The sequence below is a fragment of the Carettochelys insculpta genome, chromosome 2 (assembly GCF_033958435.1).
Source record: "Carettochelys insculpta isolate YL-2023 chromosome 2, ASM3395843v1, whole genome shotgun sequence".
NCBI lineage: Eukaryota > Metazoa > Chordata > Testudines > Carettochelyidae > Carettochelys > Carettochelys insculpta.
Window position 1 is genome coordinate 118,369,834 of NC_134138.1, and position 19,265 is coordinate 118,389,098.

Genomic DNA, 19,265 nt, shown 5'->3' on the forward strand with positions numbered 1-19,265 from the left:
GATTTCAGACCAGGATTTCAATTTAAGATAATTTTTAATTCTAATCCTGTCCTTCTAAAGTGCGTTTAGCACTACTAACATGGCTACCTCTCTGATACTTGTTACCATCATGGTGTTATCCACAAGTTTTACAGGCACACTATCTGCTCCATTAACCAAGGGCATGCCTACACTTATGGGAAGATCAATGTGCTGGTGGCTGATCTCCTGGGGTTTGAGTTAGTGCCCCAAGGGGGATGCCCTAAATAGAACTGTCACAGAGCTGCTATCAACCCTGGGATGCCTAGCAGTCATGAGGAGCAAGGGAAGTAAATTGGAGAGTTTCAACGATTGACCTTCCCCTGTGTGGACAGTAGCAAAGATGAATTTTAGATAAGTGGGCTCCAGATACACAAATTCATCTACAAAAATTGCCTATCTAAAATTGATTTTTTTTACTTCCTTGTGTAGGCCTGCAGGCCCAAGTCATTACTGAAAATACTGAATAGTACTGACCCACGAGGGACCTCACTAGATATGTTCTCCTACTTTGACTGTGAGCCACTGATAACTATTCTTTCATTCAAGTCTTGCACCCACTGTGATGTTACCCAGGGTACAAATTGGACTGTTGAACAGCTGCCTCCCCTTAATTCTCTAGCTTGGGGTGCCTTACTCCGTTTTGTAACTTCCTACTCCTATTGCAACTTCCACTCCTGGCCTGTTCCTACAGTCCTCAGCATGCAAGTCACACCTGCACATGAATGCTCTGACAAGTCACTAGTGAATTACATAAAGGATGACATCTACAAATTAATAGTCCCAGCTTTGTCCACCCAGAGAATGGGGATTTCATACTGTGCGGTACTCTTCTTAATGGAAGAAGCTCATGGAAAGTTCATCATTTCATGAAAGGAAAATGATATGCAACAATCTTATTAACCCTTTTCCCACACACTTGCATCCAAACATATTAGTTAAGAGAATATAAACTTATTAACTATGGAAAGATAGATTTTTTTAAGTATGTAAGTAATGACACACAAAATCAGGATTGGTTACAAAAGAAAGAAAAGATAAAGCACATGGTAATGGCTAACTTATCTGATGAAGTGGGTCTTTGCCCACAAAAGCTTATGCTCCAAAATATGTTAGTTTTATAAGGTGCCACAGGACGACTTGTTTTTATCAAACTAGTGGCCCTCTCATCTTGATCAAAGAGTTCCTAACACCCTATAAAGCTATTGAGCTATCATGGGGTTAGGGTACAAGTTTGACACCTGGGATATGGAGTTTCAATTCTCTATTCTGCCACACCTGCCAGTGTGACCTTGGGCAATTTTAATTGTTGTGAGCCTCAGTTGCTAACTGTAAAATGGGACATAGAGGCTACGTCTACACGTGCACGCTACTTCGAAGTAGCTTATTTCGATGTTGCGACATCGAAATAGGCTATTTCGATGAATAACGTCTACACGTCCTCCAGGGCCGGCAACGTCGATGTTCAACTTCGACGTTGCGCAGCCCGACATCGAAATAGGCGCAGCGAGGGAACGTCTACACGCCAAAGTAGCACACATCGAAATAAGGGAGCCAGGCACAGCTGCAGACAGGGTCACGGGGCGGACTCAACAGCAAGTCGCTCCCTTAAAGGGCCCCTCCCAGACACACTTTCATTAAACAGTGCAAGATACACAGAGCCAACAACTAGTTGCAGACCCTGTATATGCAGCAGGGACCCCCAGCTGCAGCAGCAGCAGCCAGAAGCCCTGGGCTAAGGGCTGCTGCACACGGTGACCACAGAGCCCCGCAAGGGCTGGAGAGAGAGTATCTCTCAACCCCCCAGCTGATGGCCGCCATGGAGGACCCCGCTATTTCGATGTTGCGGGACGCGGATCGTCTACACGTCCCTACTTCGATGTTGAACGTCGAAGTAGGGCGCTATTCCCATCCCCTCATGGGGTTAGCGACTTCGACGTCTCGCCGCCTAACGTCGATTTCAACTTCGAAATAGCGCCCAACACGTGTAGCCGCGACGGGCGCTATTTCGAAGTTACTGCCGCTACTTCGAAGTAGCGTGCACGTGTAGACGCAGCTAGAATGTCCCTACCTCACAGGAGTATCATGAAGATACATCCACTGAAGATTCTGCAGTGCTCAGTTACTGTGGTGATGGCAGTGTTATAGGCACCTAAGTGCACTCCATGTTCTTTAGAGTAGGGATGACTTTTTTGGCAAGGGATCTAGTACAACAGGGTCCTTGTCCATGATTATGGTTCACAGACTGTATGGTAATAAGTAGGAAGAATGAGGGATGCTTCCACAGCATTTCACATAACATTTGCTAGTGCCAATAATGGATGCTAATTTTATATTAGCCTTATTAACATTAAAATGGATGGCTCTCAAAGACCACAGAATTCACACCCTGGAGATAAAATTTGAGACATTCAATTACTTTGCTTTATGTAGCAGGGATTCTTCACCTTTTTCTTTCTGAGCCTCCAACCCCAACCTGCTATAAAAACTCCATGGCCTACCTCTGCTTCAATAATTGGTTTTTGGCATATAAAAGCAAGGGCCAGCATAAGAGGGTAGTAAGCTGGACAGTTGCCTGGGGTCTTAGCAGAAATACATTACTCAGGCTTCAGCTTCAGCCCCAGGTGGCAGGACTGGGAGCTCTTGGGTTCAACCTCATGCAGCAGGGCTTCGGCTTTCTCCGTTGGACCTAGCATGTCTAACAGTGGCCCTGCTTGGTGGCCATCCTGAAACCTGCTTTGTGGCTTCCCAGAGTGCCTTGGACCCCTCTCTGTGAGCCAAAGTGTCACAATGTCCTTCAGGGTTTGTCAGCCTTGTACATGAGATACACATTCCTGGTTTTAATGAGCTCCACAGCAAACAGTGTGAAGTAATTCAGGGCACACAACGTACAATTTCTAAATTTCTTGCAGTTTTGACTTGAAATTTCAAGGCCATGTCTACACTAGCCCAAATTTTGAAATGGCCATGCAAATGGCCATTTTGAAGATTACTCATGAAGTGCTGAAATACATATTCGGCACCTCATTAGCATGCGGGCAGCTGAGGAACTTCGAAATTGCCATGGCTGGCCGCTGCCGTGCGGCTTGTCCAGACGGGGGTCCTTTTCAAAAGGACCCCACCAACTTTGAAATCCCCTCATTCCTATCAGCAGATAGGGATTTTGAAGTTGGTGAGGACCCCTGTCTGGATGAGCTGCGTGGCCGCGAGCCACGGCAATTTCTAAGTGGCGTGGCCGCCTGCATGCTAATGAGGTGCTGAATATGTATTTCAGCACTTCATTAGTAATCTTTGAAAGGGCCATTTTGAAGTTTTGGGCTAGTGTAGATGTAGCCCAAGTCTCTGACCTTACTATAGGAACCCCACTACTTCACGTCAGTCTCTGTGTCTCTCTTTTGCTGTTTTATGGGGTAGGAGGGTAGTTGGCTGCAGACTTCTCCTTTCTTCTGATGTTTCTGGTGGCAGATGGTTATTTGCCTTCTCTTTCCCCTTTTGTTTTGGAGATATTTAATTGATCTTCTTCCTCTTTCTGTTGTTACTGGTGAGGAGGGTGATTGACCCTGCTTTCCCTTCTTGAGGTGTTTGAACGGGAAGGAGATCTGGGAAAGCCAATGTGTTCAGTCCACGTATATTAACAGAGGAGTGCCTTAGCACTCATCAAGCTAGTCCACTGGGACGTATTGGAGATCTTAGTGAAGAAATCATATAGAAATGTAGGGCTGGATGGGACCTCATCCATGACAGATTTTTCTCTGATCTGTTTTTTAAAACCCTCCAAATGTTAGGAATTCTACAGCCTCCCTTGGTAACCTGTTCTAGGGCTTACTTGTTCCTTACTATTAGAAAGTTTTTTCTCATGTCGAGCATGAATCTTCCTTGCTGCAAACTAAGATGATTACTTCTCAGTGGACATGGATGGTAATCTGTTCTTCTCTTGCTAACAACCATTTTAATATTCGAGGATTTCGTCCTGAGCCCTCCTTAGCCTTGGTTTCACATTCTCCAGATCCTCAGTTCTTTTAATCTTTCCTCAGAAGTGATTTATATCTAAATCTATTTGTTTTGCTCTCCTGTAAACTCTCTTCAGATTGTTTTCTGTTAACTGGTGTTTGAGGGTTTTTTATTTTTAACTAGTAACAGAGAGGAAGCCGTGCTAGTCTATACACTATCAAAACAAAAAGCAGGCAAGTAGCACTTTAAAGACTAGCAAAATAGTTTATTAGGTGAGCTTTCGTGGGACAGATCCACTTCTTCAGACTAATTTTTAACTAATTTTTCTTAGTCAACACAGGGTGAGTTCATTGAAGGAATTTGAATAATGTGAGGTTTTAGTTGAAACATATTATGTGATATTTCAATTAAATCTGTTCCTTATTCATATACTATCTGAAAGATGAATTAATATCATGTGCACAACATTAATTTTAGAATTTCATCATGAGCCTCTTAGGAAATTTCATGCAAGAGAATTATGTGAAGTCTCTTTAAAAAAGAAAAAGGTAGGAAATAAAGAAGAAAACATAAAAAGGAGTTTCATCCTACTGGACTCCAGAAAGTCTCTGGTTTGTGTAAATACCGCAGAGTGAAAATCTATGGTTAGATACCACGAGACGTCTCTGTTCTGCTGGTCTTAGGGTGTCTGCAGGAGGGAGGCTCTGTCCTATACATCTCAGGAAGTCCTCAGCAGAGTACTCATCACTGGTGATCTTCAGCATCTACCTAATGCGACAGACTATTGGCCAGAGAGCCTGAGTCAGAGTTCTGTCAAGGCAGCTCCACCCTAAGAAGGTAATGGGAGTCAGTTGAGCAAACCCAGGCCTGATGGCTGGCAGCTGTGAGCCTCTGGAGCAGAAGGGTTGTAGAAGGCAGCTGAGAGTACAAGAAATGGGAGAGACAGGAAGGGGAGGAGCCAGTGTATGGAAGGCTCTTCTCCCCTGTAGCCAGATGGGGTTCTGTGATTGACACTATATAAAAGGTGGTGGGACTTTACACATAATAAAACCACAGGTGTCTGGAACAGGATTGGTTTTTGCTTAGTTTATAGATAGAACAGGGCCTGGGGCCCAGGAGTCTGAGAGGCCTCATTACAACAAGTAACTATGAACCAGATCTAGATGCCTGATGATGTAGACTAGGCAGCAAATGGGTCTTCAAAAAAGATCTAACCAGTTAGGTGGCTAATTTTCTTTGTGCTGTATTTTTAAAAAGCATCCCTAACCTTGGGCACTTCCATTTTTTGCACACTCAGTTGAGGCGTGTTTGGCTTAATTTTCAGAGGTGCTGATTGCTCACAGGTCCCACTGACTTCAGTTGTGTGAAGGCTGGGTTCCTGGCCAAAACTTTCAAAGGAGACCATTGCCCTTGGATGGTGCAGTCTTGTAGTGCTCAGTTTTAGAGACTTGGGCCTGACTTTTAAGTTGCTGAGTACCCATGACTCCAACTGCAGCAAATGGGAACTTAGCACCTCTGAAAGGGGATCCTTTGTTTTCAGAAGCTGGAGCACCTAAAATTAGCAGCCTATTTCCCTATCCCTGCCGCTCTTAGGACACTTCACAGCTTACCATGTGGGCACTCTTTCACATCCCATTATTGTGCTTTAGCTGAATACTTTGTGAGCTGTAAGAGCATGTTGCTTATTCTTGGCACGTGATTTTCAAAGAGTTATAATTTGGTCAAATTGAAACCAGTTTTGTCAGGTACATACAGAAATATTCCCACATTGCATTTCAGTTTGCTCCAGCTGTTTCTGTCAGCTCTTATGATTCTTATCAATAGTATTATAGGAAATGGTGGTTTTGTTACATGCTCAACCCTTGGAGTCACATGATTATTTGAGAGCTGCGGCTTTCATTTTTTTAAAAATAACTTTTTAATCTGTCAAGGTTATGGAGGAACGTTTGAGCCTGAGAAGCCCAAAGTCCTTAGCAGAAGACCCGTAGTAATATACAAATTATTAAACAAAGCCTCCTGACTGTTGTCACCTACCTAACCCTCACCCAACAGGATTAACACCTGCTTAACCAAGTGGTTTATTTCAAGCAAGTCGAATATCATGTTATACAACTTCACAGCCAAAATGCCCTATTGGCAAATCAAAGCATTAAAATAAATCATAAATCAGGGCTCCCTCAATCAGATTGGATAAAACAATGTTGCAGGTAACTCTTTGACTCTTTTAGATATAACAGGAGGAAAGGAAGGGGTGCTTTAAAGGGAGAGAAGCTCTAAGATGTGGGCTGTACAGCTCCACAGGAAGACTACGGAAATTGCTCAACTTGGGAAGAAGACTATTTTTGGCTTTTATAATAAAGCCAAACCATAGGGAAGCAATGTGTTTGGAAAGCGATAACTGCATGTGCAGGTTGAATGTCCCTGGTCTTTTACCCCAGGGAACTGACTGGTTCTGAGCCAGGGAATTTATCAGACCAGCGGAAGTCAAAGCTGTCCTCTCACCTTCTGGCTTCTGGTTCCTTCACTCCATCAGTCCATGGTGGGCCTCTGCTGCTGATCACTGGGGCATGGGGGCTCTGGTCTTCCCTGGCCTGGCAATGCTCCTGGCCCCAGACTACTGTTTTTTGTTTTTTTTTTTTCCTCATGAGTGCTCCATCCTCACAGCTCCCAGAAGGTCACCAATGATGCACGACAGGGTGTTGCCAGGTTAGGGAAGTCCAGATTACAGCAGTTCAGTCTGTACTGTGTTTTTTAAGAACAGGCTGTGAAAGCGATAATCTGTTTAAGACATTATTGAAAAACTATTTCTCCTCTTATTCAATATCTGCCATGGCTTGTGCATGGATGTAACTGAGGGAAGAATTTGTTCCAATGATTTTGTGTATGAAGATTTATTAAAAATGCGTATTATGTAGTGTTGTTTTGGAAACTGGATTTAGCTGATTTCTGGAAATACTTGTCTGCAACTGGCATGATAGCTCCTCCCAGTCACGTGGCATAGACTTGGCCAGTTAGGGATCAAAAATATTATGGTGCGATTTATACTGTCCCTAATTGTATGCATTTCTCTATAGAGCAAAATGTTCCAGTAGAGGATTACAGGCTCAGATAAGTATAAATAGTGTCAAGCTATCTTAATATTTGTGTGTGGGTTTTCCTTAATTTAGGCTATAGCAATGAACATTTTGTATATCTGGAAAAGACAGTTTAGCCCTGAATTTTTATTCTATAGGCATACACGTAATAGAGCGATAGAAATTAGACATGGAAAATTACTTTCTCAAGTCCATTTTCCTGCAAATGCAGGATTGTTCTCTGCAATAGGACACAGTATTCAGGCTCCTTCCCATCTATAGGTTCTCTACAGGCTCCTGAGTTGTTCAAGAAACTTCAGTTCCATTCCAAGTGTCTGATTTTCAGCTATTTTGCACCTTGATTGGGCATTTACTCCTGTGCCACATTCTAATGTAGTAGCGTTTTATAACTGCTTTGCACAGAGGTAAACGATGGCCCAATGTGCGAGGCTGCAGAGCGGGATGGACAACCACTGATCGTGGATGGGGCATGTTATGGCTGTCCTTCATATTCAGTGGGTCACAGCATTATGTGGCCCACTGCGATTTGACCTGTGCACCTGCATCTGCCCCATGTACCTCTAGCACACTGGGGCACTGGAGCCACACACTTATCTGCTCCTCTCCCAGCACTTTCAGAGCATGTACAACTCCTGATTCACTCTACATCCTCTCTCTCCTCCTTCCAGATCTTAACACTGGATTCACGGCATTTCATCTGTGGGAGGGAAGGGGGAAAGTGGAGACTGAGTGTGAATCAGTTGATTTGTGGCTCCTCCAAAAATGCTGGGGGGGGGGGGGAGGTGTAGGAAGTACAGAATCTGATGCGCAAGAGGTGTGTGGGAGTAGTGGGCAACCAGGGGGTCCGTGGGCTACAGATAGAGCCGCAGTGGGTTGCATGCAGCCCATGGGCTGCGGGCTGCCCGCCACTGCAGTAGAGATTGTGGCTTTGCCTCGAGATGCTCCTGTGAATTATGTTTCATTTTTATGGCAATGGGGGTGTGACTGACTTGGTAATTTTCAAGATGACCTTTTGATTCAGATGTAAAGATGTACCCAGCTGCAGCCTTCGCCAGCTCACCCTTTTGCAAAAAAAGGGTCAGCCCACACCCTATCTTCAGTATCTCCCTCAGTTTTTTCAGTGGTGCTTTAGGTCAGTAAGAACAGCCTATATTGGCTTAATGCAGGCAGCCAGTTTCAAAGTCAAGAAGTCTCCCCTCTGCGCGCGCACACACTGTCTGCCACCAGCTTCCTTTCTCTTGAACTAAAGGAATTCCAGCTTGAGTTCTTTCTCTGACCATGGCAGCAGTCATATATTACAAGAGTGGGCTCCTTAAGGGAAAGTGCATTGGGGGTGGTTCTAGATAAAACACAGCTTTCATATCAACTTGCTGTGGCAGATCTGGCAAGAGGCAAACCCAAGGTGATGCAGCAAGATACATAGCAGTTGTGGCCTATGGGTTACTGTGGTATTTATATGTATTTATGGTTGGTGCACAATTTACATGCACTCGTGAGAGTGATGGCCTAGGGTAATTTTGTGACAAGAGGAGTCTTCTTAAAACGTGTGTATGTTTATGCTGCATTTTTGCCTACTGGAAAACCAGTGTCAGATCTAGAACTCTATTTTCCCAACTTGCTTTTTTTTTCTAACCAGTTTCCACAGACGTTCATTGCTCAAATGAAGATTTCTTTTCTTTTCTCTTGTTTTTTTTATTTGGGTTTTCTTAAGAAACTTTATTTTCCTTGTAATTTTCCCCTTTGCAGATTAATGCATTCCTGTCAGAATAATACATTCTTGTTAACTCTACTGGTTAATTATCTTTTACTTGGTTCTGTGCCTCTGAATTGAACAGTGACCTATATTTCCACTATCAAAAACGTTACCTAAGAATTATTTTGAAACAAATTTTTTTTTAGACCTTCCTCTTTTAGATTGTGGATAAATATACAAATTATTGGGATGGAGGAGAGGCTCAAAGGCATATCAATTAAATTTAGTCTTGCATTTAATTAATTATGAAAGTCAATGAGAAAATAATAATCAGTGTCTTATTTGGGGCTTGAGTTAACATTTGCACCCATTGGATTTTCAATTAGCACTGTCTTAGAAACCATTCTCCAGCTTTTGTCAATGTAGTGTAGAAGAAGAAGAGCAAATAGATTGGAAATGCTCTGTATCTCAAGCTCCTGGGAAAATGTAACAGGTGTTACAGCTCAGCTGGGTATGAGCTTTATGAAAAAAGCCCACTCAGACTTTACCCATAGAATTCCCCTTTCTAACCAGAGCTTCAAGTAGGAAGAAACTAATGACTTCATTACCATCTCAATTCTGGGAAATGCTTGGGCCAGACCTGAATCATTAAAGGAAAGGTATAGCACTCTGTGTGACCTTACAAGATCAAAATGTTATTTAGAGCAATTCCATTAGTCAAGGCTATAAACCTGAAAGAACACACCCTTTTTTGCGCCCGTTCTTAAGTCGTAAAATGGGAAAGGGGGGGGAAACATATTCTGAACTCATTGTGCTTCATGATTTCCTCTGCTTTCTTTGAAAACCTTCTGCTTCCAGCACTTCTTCCCTTCACTTTGTGTTGTGACACATTTAATAGCTCTTGTTGTTTTCACTCTTCCAGGGTACTATAATTGGGGGGATGATACTGGAGCCAAGAATGATGTCAAATTTTCAAGCGGTACAAGATGAAATAAATCTATTCAGTATTGTAGTAATTAGCAGCAACTCGTTTTATTAGATAATTACATCTTTTAATAGTCAAAAATGGGGAAAGCTTTAACCTGTGAGAGACTGGGACCTAGTTTCTTAATCATTTCTTCTATTTGTCCTTTTGTAATTGTAAGCAAAGACACCTTTATTAGTGAAAACGTACTTTCACTAGCCAGCTCCTAAATCAAAACTGGTAGGTCTCTAAGTGTCATTAGACACAAGGGTGGAGTCTCACCACTGAATCAGTTTGTTGTACTTCAAAAATAACAGTATTTGGACTTTTTATGGACTTATTCAAGAATAAATGTAAAACATATTTCTTAAACTACAGTTAAATCCCACGTTTATAGTAAAATATAACAGCCGTACAGTTAAATAATGTTTAAAAAAGGGCAAAATTAAGGCCCCTGTCAGGTATGGGTCAGCTAAGGAGGGGTAGGAAGTACAATACAGTTGTTCCTTTGGAAGCATTATGGCCTAAAGGGGTTGTGCACCCACCTGTTTGACTACTGCTTCTGCGTGGGACTTGAGAGAGCTTGCTTTGTTCCCAGTCTGTCTCAGACTTCATGGGTGACTGTAAGCATCTCTCTTATGGAACTGAGAGGCTTTTTGTAAAATGGAGAAAATATCACTTCCCTGCCTCCCAGGGGCGTGAGGAGGGGAAAATGCACTACAAGAATGCAAAGAGATCAGATATTAAGGAAATGGAGAGAAAGTTCCCTGAGACTGACTGATGCTGCTTGAGGTCGCTGGATGTAAATTCAATGCAAATAAAATTCTGGCATCAATTGCTCCGTACTTCACTCATTTGTTTCACTCTCATTGGTAGCCCTCAAATCAGATTGTTCTGGTCCATTTCTGGGCAGTAGGTATAATAAATGTGCACAGACAGATACAGCAATCATTAGCCATCCCTTTGGAACAGTCAGAAAACATGGGGGCAGTGTGGCACATACATACCTGGTTCAGACGTATGCAATGAATGCACGCCCTTTTTGGTGTAACGTTTTGAAAATTGGGATCTGTGCTTTTAAAGACACCGTGACTCCAAAGGGTGCTGGGACAGCGTGGTGGGAAGCACCCCCTTCGCAGTATGAGGTAGCTCAACTAGATTTTATGTGGCATGGGTCTTCTCCCAGACACATCTCCTCTGGGGCTGGTCAAGAGGCAGGCAGCGCTACAGTCCTGTTGCCCACGGATGGCTCCCTCCTGCAGTTGTGTACAGGAGGGAGAATCAGTTTGTACAATGTGGCTGTTTAATGAGTTATGCATAGGTAGAGCAAGGAGGGATGTGGGGGCTGCTGCAGCACCCCACCCCCTGCAAGATTTTTGTACCCTGTGCTTGGGATCCCAGCTGCTGGCCTACACCCAAGGGCTCTGCTGCTGCTTGGGGTTTGCTCTGTTGCCACTGGAGGGTACCTGCGGCCGGGACTAGGGGCTCCACTACAGGCCCCAGGTTCAAGTGTTGGTCCTATGGCTGGGACACTGCAGGCGTCCCCAGCTGGGGCCTGAGGCTGTGAGGAGAGATGATGGGCATGGGGTGCATCTCAGCATCACCACCTTAAAAATTGTTCCAGCTCTACTGCAATTATGACATCATAGCCATACTGTAGCTCTAAAAGGAAACAAAGAGCACTTTTCTATTGTTACACTAGTGGGTGTTTTTGATACTGTTTCATAAAATTGTTGCTAAGTGAAACATGCCTTTTATTTTTCATCATGTGGGTCATGTGTTAATAAAGAGGCACTCTTGGGTGTCCCCTCCCCAGCTGAAATTCCTTGGAGGATTTCCTGTTTCGTTCAAAATCGTATGCCCTCCTCGCTTCCCATTGGCAGTTGCATAACCATTGGTGCCATCTGCAATAACAATGCTGCCTTGATGTAGGACATACTGTTCTTAGGTACAGCTGTGAACTGATGTACCAGAAGGGGCTGCAGCAAGCTGAAGAGCTGCTGAAGATCTGCGTGTGGTTCTTCTCAACCTCCTAACCTGCCTTCCAAACAGGGCTGAACTAGGCCATGTGGGACTCTAGTTGCACCATGGCTGGGAAGCAGCAGCTTAGGAAGCTTGATCCGGAGCAACAAGTGGGGGGTGGTGTTGGGAAGGCCAGGGTAGCATTGTCAGTAGGTTCTCACCTAGTGCTTAGCTCAGCAGCTGTGACGTATCTGAGGAGCACCCCCAAGGTCATCTGCTGAGGCTGTGATGGCAGGGCCCCATACCTATGCATAATAGTGACACACCTGACCGCCACGTTGTGCAAACTGCTCACATACCTACCCACCTACTCAGATACATCAATGCTACCCTGGCCTTCCCAAGACCATCCCCCCTTTGTTGCTCTGGATCAAGCTTCCTAAGCTGCTGCTTCCCAGCCCTGGTGCAACTGGAGTCCCACATGGCCTAATTCAGCCCTGTTTGGAAGGCAGGTCAGGAGGTTGAGAAGAACCATACGCAGATCTTCAGCAGCTTTTCAGCTTGCATTGAGAATTCCCGCCTTTCAGTGCTGTGGTTTCAGGCTGTCTGTGGCATCAGACTGCATGGGCAGCAGATATCATAAGCACAGGAAGGCTCTGCCTTCCCAAGCAGCCTGATGTGACCCCCCTACCCATGCTCCACTGCCAGGTCCTCTCCTGCTTGTTCCATTTGTGCCCCACAGGCTAAGGCAGGCAGGGTGGGAGCTGCCATGTACACCAGACACCCGGGGGGGCAGTGCTGTAGCACCCGTTCTTCTGGCACTGGCACCACACCACCTACCCAGGACTGGAGTTGGTGGCACACTGGCCGTAGTGCTTGCTCGCCGACCTGGGGCAGGGTGCGCACTGGCTGCCCACCATAGGTGGGCTCCAAGTTGTGTCAGGTGAGGTTGGGGCAAAATGGGCAGCGTCTCAGGCAGAGGGGAGGGGATGGGGCTTAGTCTCCCCTAAGGGGACATTCTCATGACAGGCTGACATTGGTTACATGGTCTCACTTGTTCTAGGTTTTCTTTGCAAATATTATGGTAGAAAGTCCCTCTGAGGAAAGCTGAGATTCTGACATAATTATTTCATTTTAGGAGTTAGAGCCCTCAGCATGGCACATGCCCTCACTGGGCTCCATTTACTTGTCCTGGCCTCTCCGTAAATACAACGATGTGCTTAATTTTTTGCATAACTAATATGCCAACCATGTGCTGCTGTATCATCTTCAATGTCTGGCAAATGTCATCTGCTTGAAACTTTCTGGCGAGTCAACTTTCCAACTGTGAGCCGTCTGTTGTAACATGTATACCTTCAGCAGCTCTAGTGTCCATCAATGAGGTGAAGTGGTCCCATCAAGCTTTTAAAATTTGTGTGCTCTTGCACGTGAAAATAGTCGAATTCATGGCAAATATGAAGTCTTAGGTGCCTGTGAGCCATATTTTATAAATGAAATAATTTTAAAAACAGAAGACTGAAAATCTGTGAAAGTGATTGTTTTTGGTTAGAAAGTATTTTCAAAAGTCGAACATTTATGCCCAAATGTATCTTTTGCAAAATCCAACCATGTGAAAATGTCCTATTTTCAGTGCTTTTCCAAACAGTCAAGACAAAACAGAACAAGAAAAGGGAAAAACTGCCATTAGAAGCACCCTTAATTACGGAGCTGTTCTTGGAACTTTCATGCAATATTGAACATATATAGTAGCTTTCATCCAGCTATCTATAGAACTTTCCAAACATGTATGAGTTAACCTTTTTAATGACTCTATATGGCGTGCGTTGGAATAATTTTACAGATACTTATTTACCGGGGAGCTGACAGGCAGGCCAGGCCCCTTGGCAGGGAGACCTCCATGCTTGTGAAAGGGGTAGAGCCAAGGGCATCCAGTCCTCAGCACCCTCCCAACCAGGGTACCCTCCACGCTAGCCCCTGGCCCTGTCTGGAGCACACCGCATGGCCTACCCACCACCCTAGGCAGCTCTAAGAGTGGAGTCATGCTCTGGTGGCAATTTAAAGGGATTGAGGCTCTGGGCACTGCTCCAGCAGCAGCTAGAGCCCTGGGCCCCTTTATATCACCAGTCTCCTGGGCAATTGCCCCCTTTGCCTGTGACAGGCCTGGTTGTATGGTACACCAAGAAAATAAAGCCCAACATCCTGATTTGTCTGCACTGAGAACACAGTGTGCCTATACCTTTTCTCATAGTGCCTATGGAAATGTAATTGGAAACGTGTTATTCCATGCCACTACACTATACTAAAGAGGCCAGCTTTCAAGGGTGATATCCTGTTCCATTGATTTCAGAGAGGATTTGGCTATTGATTTCAATGGAGCTAGGGCTTCTTCCTAAACACTTATCTACTATGTAACATTCAATAAAGCATATCGCAAACATTGTACAATCCTAGAGTCTGAGCCACTATGACCCTGGTATCAAGGACACGAATAGAAAACAGAAGACAAATTGTAGTGCTTGTACTGAATAGGATTTGGCTGGTTCATATTACTATATTAAAAATAATATGTGTGAGCTAATGGCTTGTTGTTTCCAGTGACGTACTAGAGAGGGCACTTGGGGAAAGCCGTGTCAAAACTTTACTTCCAAATTGAATAACACATTGAAATGATTTTCCTGCCTCCAACTATGATCTTCTCCTCTCTCCAAACTGGTTAATCATCTGTGCCAGAGACGACTCACGGGGGGCTCATAAAATATTTCTAAAGAGCAAACTTTGCTTCGTATAGAATGCAACAGATTGTTATGAGAATTAGCTGCCATTTGGTGCAATTTCCCAAGGGAGAAAAGCCATAAATACCCCTATGATTTCTGCCTCTCGCCCTTCCAAGCACTTTGACTGGCACAGGTTGAGAACTCCTTCACAGTCAATGATCACTGTACTGTACTGTCTCTGCTCAAAGCTCAAGTCACCCACAGAGCAGATGAAATGTTTGTTTGCTTCGAGGTGCTGCTTCTCCCCTGGGGTTGAGGAGGAGAAAGCTTTGTTTCAGTACACTGGGAACACAAGTGAATACATGGTTCTGCCTCTTGCCCTTCCTCCTCTCTGCAGCTTATACATACCTAATACATAAGGTTTAGGGCTCAGCCAATGGCAAATTTTTGTTGTTATTCTGGGAGTCCATTTAAAAATATAGGCCACAAGTCAGTAGGTAGTTTGCTGTTCCATGACATTCCTTTGGCTTCTTGCCATGTGTGCATAAAAAGCTAGAACTGTCACGGCACTAGGGGTAGCTGTTTTATGCACGTATTTGTTGAGGAAGTTCTCAATACTTTAAACGTGGTATACATAAGAGTTTAAAACCAATACTTACTGTGCCTCACAGAGTGGAGTACTCCTGCATGAACTGCTTACAAAATGTTAAGAAGAGGGGAAAAGCCCTCATGCTTGTTTTTAATTAAGAAACACATTTGTTGTTGTTGTTTGTTGTTTTTTAAGTGGAGCTTGTCTGAAACAGATACCAATGGATATTTTCCAAAATGAGAAAAAATGCTTCATTAGGGAGGTTGGTGTTGAATTTACCATTTTCCCTTTACCTGGTGTTGTTGGCTGCTTGCATTTCCTGATGTCAACAGTTCATTGTATTTAATAACCAACTTCCTATTGCATTAGAAAATTTCCATCTGGTTAGAAAGGTACCTGATTGCATTACTATTTGTCTTCACAGCTATGATGCAAATAGTAATTAGCTTATAGCCTTGTGAATGGCTAATGCAATGATATGCATGCCATATTACTGCAAAAGCTTTGCTTTGTGCATCATTCATCTACATTTGTGGAAACAAGCAATGCGGCTAGAGAAAGGAAGGAAACATAGAAAACAGCAACTGTGCTGAAAAATGCACGTTGTTGTCCTTAAACTTTACTAATGGTTCATATGGAAAATCCAGAGGAAACAGCAACTAGCACTCCTGTTGAGTGATTGGATAGATACTGATACATTGCTGTGTGTGAGATCATTCCTGTAACCTTGGCAAAGAGTGGGATTTCTGGAAAGGACACCTCTCTTTGGAAGATTAGAGCGCTCACTGGGTGGGATGGTGAACATATTCCTAAAATATTTTTGCCCAATAAATAATAAACCAGAAAACCTCTGGGCATAGAATAAAGTTGACTGCATGTTCCTACTTAGCCTAATTTCTGGCTGTTCCAAAAAAAGAGAGCTACCAAGTACTATATCTATTTGTGCATGTTTATCATACCTTCTGCCCTGAAATAGACCATAATGATCTGAGTTGAGGGCTTGAGATTGAAATATGAAGCAAATAGGTCCAGAATTTTACGTGAACAGGTTGAACCTCTCTGATCTGGAACTCTTCTGTCTGGCAACATCCATAATCTGGCATGAGTTTAGTTAGCCAGATGACCACTTATCATGGGTGTGGCCAAGATTCCTGTGGTCCCATAAAGTTTATTTCCAGCCACCAGTCCTGGGTCTCAGTGTTCTGTGCTGTTGTTTAGCTGTAATTTACCCCTAAATGTCTTCTAAGCACCCAGTGAGAAGTGGAAGTGTTGGTAATGTGCTAGACAATATTGGTCTCCTATAGTCTGGCAAATTCTCTCATCCAGCACCGGTCAAGTCCTGAACAAGAGAGGTTCAATCTGTATAATAATCCCCTGGTAGCGTAATTTTGATTTGTGCTTAACACGCATTAACGCCAGTTAAGTGCACATCGAAAATGCTCCAGCCCCTGGCTCCCGCAGGCAGGGGAAGCTGTGCCATAGCAGCTGTCTGCCCAGCTGGGGGTGCCCAGTGGGCAGATGGCTGCTGTGGTGGGGCTTCTCCCCCACTTCCCCCAGCTGGGGGAGCTGGAGAGAAGCCGTGCCTGGCTCCTGCAAGCCTAGGGGAGGCGGGAGCCAGGCTGCCACCTGGTTCCCAGCTCCCCGCCCCCGACTTATGTGAAATTTGAGTTACTCAAGGGTTCACAGGAATGCAACGCTTACATACCTCTGACTACTGTATTGAATTTACCTCTAGAGGCCTCAAGCAAGATCAGTCAGTCTTAGGGAACTTTATCTTCATTTCCTAATATCTGATCTCTGAGGGAAAGTGACATACCGAAGGACAAATATGGTAGTAGCAGAGTTAAAAAGAGACCCTAAGTTTCTTAACGTGTCCGTTATTGCACCTTGTCCGCAAACCATGCTGCCTTTTTCTCTGAAGGGCTTTATGGTGGTAAATATACCATAATGGCAGATGTTTTATGACTTGAGCACATATAGTGCCTCCCTCTTCACAGGAAAAGAAGCTGATATTTTGGCCCCACATTATGCGTGCGACAAATCAGACCAGGTTATGTCACCCCACATGACATGAACCTGATTCATGCATAATGCAGATATAATTTGCAGCTTCTCTTGCATATGGTAATGCAACTGAAATGTTGCTAAAAGGCCTGCCATTGGGTGGATCTGTTGTCATCTGAGGTAGTGTGTGTGTATTTTGTAATGGTAATACATCTTTCCTATAGATGCTTATCCCATTGTGTTGTGGGGAGGGTGGATGCTTGGGTAGTAATGTCAATGGATGAAATCAAATCTAAGGTGATAGTGATTATATTCTCATCCTATTGTCTAAACTATTCCAGAAAACTAATGGAGAGTCATATGATGGAAAGTATCCAGATTATGTAATATGCAATTTACCTTCTGTCTATATTAAGTGGTATGTCTAAATGCATCTAACTTAAAGATAGGCATTTTTTACAATTTTTATGCTATAAGTGACGTGGGAACTTACATGTTGTGGTCTCAATATTTTAGTTCTAGATTATTAAAGGTATTTAGGCACCAGCGATGAAGACTGGCAATGACGAACTGTGTGTATCTTAAGGTACGTAAATATTTTTAAAAACCTGGCCTATGTTACTGAGTCACTTCTTAAAAAGTTTTGTGCCATATGTTAGGACGCTAAATCCACACAGAGGCAGTGCATGCATGCAGCTACCGGAAGTCTAGTGGGAGCTGAGGTTGCTCAGAATCTCTGAAAACCATTAAATTTTTATTGAGATTCATAAATATGGACATAGGAGCCTAATTCTAGGCACCCATGTTTAAAAATGTTGGTGATAATTGGTGTGTTTTTTAAGCTAGTCTTCACAAAAGTCTCTCTGACCACTGTGATACTCTACAAGAGATATGAATTACAATTTGTTAATGATACAGAAGTGACTATATGGAGGAGTGAGTGACTAGATAAGGTCTATTCAGATGACCCCACATGTTCAGAACAGCAACAACCACTCTACAATAAGGTTGTATCAGAACCGGACATATTCTTTAACCCTTTAATTCTTTTACTCTTTAATTCTTTAACTAGCTGACATATCAAGGAAATAACCGTGTAGAAATAAAGGCAATCATCTCCTCAAGGAAAGGCCTGTTCTCTAAAGGGTGATGCTCCCTCAGTAGTGTGTCTCTTTCTCTCCCGCAGAGGTACATTTCTTCTGGATTGACTTTCCTTATAGTGCTCAGAAGAAAAGAGAGCACTTTGAATTTTGTGAGAGATTAGATTAGCTTTAGTCAAGTTACAAATCCAGCTTTTTCCAGTATTCTGTATGTTTGGTGCCACTCTATGACGTTACCTTCCTCAAAGCCTGTTTGTGCTTCGCTGTCTTTTATTTCATCGTGTTTCTGTAAAGCTACCGTAACAATGTCCTTAGGCTCAGATAAACCAAACTGAGCACTCATTAGGTTTGTAAGCGTGACCCACACACCTTATAGGTGTGGTGAACTGTCCTATCTAATGGCACTGGGACCACTTACAAAGAGACTGATTCTGCTCTACAGTCTTAGCTAATAGCCAGCTGGCTTTTAGCTCATGCAGTAGTGGCTCGTGTTCATAGCTCCAAAGGCCCCAGGCTGAGTTTGGTCTGCAGATGTTACAGGTGCAGTGGCGAGTGCGTTGGGGAGAACTGATCTCCACCCTTATGGGTTCCAAAGGATGGAGAAGGTGACTGCTGAAGTAACAACATCAGTGGCATTGGGAAGATTGTTTTCTTCTAAAGCAGGATCCAGGTGAGCTGGGGGAAAGCTCTGTGGTTGCAAACAGGGCTGCATGTGACAGTGATACAGTTTTATGGCACAAGCTACTGTAGACGTGTGTGTTTCTGGGATGGATGGTCTTTGCAGTTTGGCCTGTGACCCCATTTTCTTTGTGGACATAACCCTGGATACATTACATTACTGCTCATTTGCTACTTCACCAGATGCATTTGGTTTGGAAGCGAAATCATTTCTGTTTTGTCTGAAAGTAGACACAGGTACCAAGTGAAACAAAAGGCTTGCTTAGTAACCAAATGGACAGGTAGCTGGCAGCACCTCGCTCTACAGCTGGCAGAAATGAGATGATACTGTTTGGGTCAGAAGTAGAGAGCAAAGGAAATGAGTTCTTAACCCCTTCTTCTTAACAACAACAGCTCATGGTTCAGTTCTGTGTAACCAAATAAATCCTACTCTAAAGAAAGCAGAGAAACTCCTGTGTCAGTGCAGTATTCAGTCATTAAAGTTATAAATGGAAAAT